Raw genomic sequence first — 6000 nt, 5'->3', positions numbered from 1 at the left:
ACAACAAGAACAACACAGAACAGAACACAATACACTCATCATATACATTTGCTCTTGATACCGCAACAGTTATGAGCCTAGATTGCGACTAGTTAGCTCGCTCACTCACAACAACTGATTGGCACCTACGATTGAGATCAACAATTGATCATACTGTACAGAGCCGCCGACCTACTAATTAGCACCTATAATTAAGATTACAATTGATTATACTGTGCGGAGCAACTTACAATGACTACTGAGTTAGACCCTGCGGTCACCTGAGTGACAGTTGTCCTTGATTGAGCTGACAACTGGCACAAGTGGCTGTTTATATAAAAAGATACTGCGCAGAAGAACAAGCTCTGGCAGTACGTTGACCCTGCCACGAAGGCAGCAGTCTTGCCTACGTTAATAGCACTAATTGAACCTTAATTAACAGATCACAACAACAATGCTACGTCACTTGCTTATCTTACTACTGCGCAGCAGAAGCTGTACTAATAGGAGTACAAGCAATAGGAGCGCAAGGACATTGAGTTCAGGCGTTAGAAGAAGGCTCTTGCTAAGTTTAACTCTAAGATTAGCAAGACAATTGCTGCAAAGCACCTTTACTTAATTAAGAGCAAGGACACGCTATACGAGCGGTTAACGACGCTCAAGAAGCATCTTGCACCATCCAACGCATCACGACAACGCGATCTAATCGCACGATACAAATCTCTCTAGACGCCGCCACGCAGCAGGAAGATTGAGGAATGGCTTCGCTCCTGGGTAGAGGTCACCAACATGTGTATCTCTGCAGAGATTCCTGAGACAACAGGATCAAGAGCACAGGAGGACTTCCTTGTTGCATGCAGAACAATTGATCCAGAATACGGCACATCAGGCCTGCGAGCTCTGATCGATCTTGAGGACGCTGGCACAGCTATTCCATCTGTGGAGGACTACGTCAGCAAATTCACCACTTACCTTAAGCGTGTGCGACTGCTGTCAACAGGACTCAGCTCTATAGCAGCAGAGCTTAATGTTGCAAAGCCTTAGCAGCAGAACAAGGATGGTTACAGGATTAAGCTGCAACACAAGCCGCAATGCCCATGTGGCCTACAGCACTACTAGGTTAACTGCTGGTTAATCAACACAGAGCATCCACGAAGACCTAAGGCCTTTGCCAACGTAATTGGCTAAAAGAAGCTTGATGCTGCCCTGGCCGCTGACAACGACTTGAGAGACAAGCTTGACAAGGCGCTTAATAAGTGGCGCGCAAAACAGCAAGAGAATAGAGGGAGTATTGCCATAGACAACGGCAACCGTCCTACTAGACATACAGCTAACACTGTACAATATATGAATTACAATTAAGAGCTACATACTTAGAACAACAAGCAAGTTAACACAAAAGCTTGCAACAATATAAAAAAGAAAGACAACCTCTACACAGCAGTGAGCATAGAAGAGGATATTGGCAAGCTTAGCAACTAATGGATCCTTGACCCTGGCTCTAACACTCATGTAATTAACACTAAGAACTAGAAGGGATGGACAAGAGAGTACGACGCAGCTACTACTGACTTTGTTGGAGCTAGAACAGGACGTGTTCAGATAACAGCCTAGGGAAGCATGGAGCTTATGGCAAATACACCAACAGGTGTACAACCACTGAAGCTCACTCACGTTGCTTACGTCCAAGGCTTTGTCACAAGCCTAATTGGCTTGGCGCGCTGCAGGAAGCTTAATATACACTTTAATTCAGGACGTGATCTCCTGTACAAGGGCAATCCAGGATCAGTTCTTGCCTACTTGGAGCACGATGGAGGGCACTGGCTGGTGGACGCTGATGCCTCACGTTGTCTAAGCCAGACTTTGCTATTGTCTTTTAGCACAACCTACTAACCTTTAAAGGCTCTACGCCTTAATTAAATAGTTAATGCTAGGACAGCCTATTAGATGTAGGGTTATCCTAGCAAGAAAGTAATTAAAAAGCTTACCTTAAACATTAATAGACTTGTTATAGAAGGTAATAATAATAAATTCTGTACTGTCTGTACAGAGTTAAAGTTAACAAAGCAGATATCTTAAAGATAATAGGAAGACTAAGCTTAGAGGCCCTTCTATTAAATCTCTATTAATATTATCTAATTAATACCTTAAGGAGAAGCCTGCTTAAACAGTAATTAATAGGCTAGACACTCTATTAATTAATACTTAAAATAGCATAAAGTGTTAACCTTCCTACAGTAATTAAAACTGTTCCTAAGTTAATAGTTAGTTCAAGACGTACGCAGTATATAGTAAGTGTTTAACTGCAACGTAATAGCTGTTAAGACAGACAATAACTGTAGATATAGCACATCACTAAACTTCCTACAGGAACTCTGCAAAGACCTTGGTATTTGATATGAGCCACGAGCAGAGTACACAGAAGAACAGAACGGACTGGCAGAGCGAGCAGGATCGCTGCTTGTCATCCGAGCTAGAGCCATGAGGATTTAGGCAGGACTGCCAAAGTCACTGTCTCACGAGCTGATTTGAACAGCAGCATATGTGCTGAATTGTACGCCAATAGAAGCACTACAATAGAAAACGCTATACAAAATAGTTTAGAAAACAAAGCTAAAGGTTTAACACATGCAACTAATAGGCTGTTAGGCGTACGTCCTTAATTAATTGCTTAAACGCGCAGACAAGCTTGAATTAAGAGCACTTATAGGCCACCTTGTTAGCTACAACTTGACCAACATCTTTAGGATCTAGCTTCCTACTAAGGACTAGGTTATACGCACACAAGATATTGTCTTTAAACCTACAAAGTTCTACAAAGGACTATAAGGATACGCTTACAAATTAGTAATTGTAGAAGTTGTTAAGCTTCTAGCATTTCCTAAGGAGCTTAAGCCTAATAATATAGTAATAGAAGATCTTTTAATGACTTAACAACGCTGTTAACAGCAGCCTGCTCACACATCTGCGCTCACAGAGCCTTAGATAGGGGGTGAAGTAATAGAACAGAATAAGGAGCAGAACAACAGAGGATTGCTAACTCTAGAAACTTTAATCTACAATTAACAAGATAGATAAACTAATTCTCTGTCCTTAGAATTAGAACAAGAGTAATATACTCTAGATAAGCAATTAGCTCACGAACAGCAACTACACAAATTGCGAAATAAAGACCTTTCTACAACCTAGCTTAAAGGCTATATACCTAATTAATATAAGAATAACGCTCTAAGACGTTGAAACCTTGATCTTAGCACAGACAACGTTATCAAAGGCCCGCGGCGTACAAGACGAAATGCTGATCTCCAGGCACTAGAGCGATGGCACTCTCACGCTGTCTTATACAGAGCATTAGTTAACAACTACCTTAAGGCTTTCTTAACTACCTTAAAGGTTAAGCTAACTACAAAAATATATTGTTTGCAAGTGCCAAGAGCTCTGCGATTATATTCAGAGCTTAAATCTTATCTGTTTAGAGAGCAGTTTTAACAGGCTATGCAGAAAGAGTACCGCGAGATCTGGGGCAAAGGCTGCTTTGCTAAGACAACACAAACAGCAGAGACTGCTGATGCAGAGGTGCTACCCCTAATATAGGTATTCACATACAAGTTTAATAAGGACAGTTACCTCTATTAATTTAAGGCACAACTTGTCGTCTGTGGCAACCTACAACAGCTATACAGAGACACCTACGCTGCTACACTAGCTGCTCGAACATTTCAAGCACTTATCGCAATAGCTAATTAATTTGGATTAGAGCTACTTCAGTACGACGTACTGAACGCGTTTCTTAACGCTACACTTAATTGAAAGCTCTACGCTCAGACACCCAATGGGTTCAAGAGAGATAGAGAGCTTCTACAGGTACTGAGAGCCCTGTACGGACTGAAGGAATCACCACTGCTATGGTACAAGGACCTGAGAGAGACGCTAAAGTCTCTGGGCATGACGCCTATACCAGGGTTTCCATGCGTCTACGTTAACAGCTAGTTAATTATGTTTGTCTACGTTAACAATATTGTTATAGCTTTCTACCTATTAAACTAACATCTACACTAAGAGTTTAAGAAGAAGCTTAATAAGTATTATAGACTAAAATACCTTAGAGAACTTAAGTAGTTCCTAGGCATACATATTGTTCAAGATCTTAGCGCACACACAATTTACTTAGTTTAGGACGCTTATATTAACAAGGTTACTGCTAAGTACAATATTATCTCTACTAGCTGCCCTTTAGAGGTGCCTATGCTAGTAAATTACCTAGAACAATCTCTTAAGGAACTAAACAAAGCTTGGAAGAAGACCTATCAAGAGCTTGTAGGCTACCTTGCCTACCTCACGCAGTATACCCGACCTGATCTGGCTCGCGCTCACGTTATCCACGCTTCACATTTGACTAACCCTGGCCAAGCACACGTCGAATCTATTCGAAGGGTGTGGCGTCACATTCTAGAGACAAAGTATCGAGCCCTGCAGGCTCAAGCCACTGACGAGGCAGAGATACAAGAGCACCTCACTTCGCCACAGGACTATCGCGATCCTATCTTCTTTAGAGCATCTGATGCCTCCTTTGCTGACGACGTTGAGACGCGCCGAAGCTCTCAAGGATACGTATTTTAGCTGTTTAGCATGACTGTTGACTAGAAGTTAACACTTTAACGCACTGTCACAAAATTAACAACAGAAGCAGAGCTGCTTGCTCTCTCACTTGCTAGATCAGAGATAGAGGAGTGGTGCCGCTTGTTCAAAGGACTGTCTTTAAAGCTTAACCAGACGCCTATTATTTGGTGTGACAACTAACAGACTGTGGGCATAGTTACAAAGGAGCAGGACAAGCTTAGTACTAAGCTTAAACACGTTAATATTTATTAGAACTAGATCTGCTAGGAGGTTAAGCAGAATTAACTCTACATCCACTGGAGGCCTACAAGCTAGATGCCTGCTAACAGCATAACGAAGATTCTTCCTTGTCAGAAGCACATTAAATTTATACAGCAACTACAGCTTATAGACATTCGCTTAAAGGTTTGTAAGATAGAGAACAATAGCTAAGGGGTTCATCCTTCTATTGCAAAGTAACTATAGGATAAGGGGGTGTGTAACAGTTAAGAGGAGAAGCGGATCACGTGTTGTTAGCAGTGGTCTGGTGTTACTTCCTCATGTTGTTGTGCACCTCTTACCTTGGCTGCGTTACAAAGACGTCATCAAAACAAACCCCGCAGCGAGCCTTGGAGAACATAGACAGACACAACAAGAACAACACAGAACAGAACACAATACACTCATCATATACATTTGCTCTTGATACCGCAACAGGCTTAGTAGGGTCTTGGCAAAAGTGTCCGACTCGCCCGTGTGTCCGACTCGCCCGTGGGGTACGTTATTACTTTCTAGAAGCAAAAAGTAAGGGACGTTGTTGATGAAGTGTAGGTTTCGTGCGCAGACAGCTACAAGAGCCAAACAATGGCAAAAACATACAACAGCGGGTATTCGCTAGTGGTCACCCACCTAACTACTAATCCGCCGGTACGTTGCTTAAATAGGGCTGAGCGAACGGGAAGCCTTGTTTTCAACGTCCTATGGTCGTATGTGGAAATCATAGCTGTTATTAATAATAATAACTTTGTAGAGCTAGGCAGCATTACTAGAAGATTAGGGCCGCAGACCCATCATCGCCTTTAGGATACATTAACTTACTTGAATTCTTTTTTTGTAAGTTAAGGGGTAAAAAGCCTTTGGAAAACTCAAATTTGAATTCTGCCCACTTACTCTAATTGGCCCCCGTAGTAGGTGCGGCTCCGTGGCCTCCATGATTCACCTTTGTGACGTCATGCGCAGGAACAGACTCACCAAATTTCATGTTGACACGCCACGTGCGCGAGCACCAGATCTTACGATGAGCTGTGTTGTTGCTTACCTGTATGTTCACGGATCTCCTCACGGTTGTGCAGGTCAGCCGCACGCATGCACCAATCTCGTCCACAAATGTCGTGAGCCGACCCTACAGCTGCTTGCCAGCCC

Source organism: Didymella exigua (genome assembly GCF_010094145.1).
Source record: "Didymella exigua CBS 183.55 unplaced genomic scaffold M421scaffold_49, whole genome shotgun sequence".
NCBI classification, from domain to species: domain Eukaryota; kingdom Fungi; phylum Ascomycota; class Dothideomycetes; order Pleosporales; family Didymellaceae; genus Didymella; species Didymella exigua.
The sequence above is the reverse complement of the archived record's forward strand: the minus strand, read 5'-3'. Positions refer to the sequence as shown.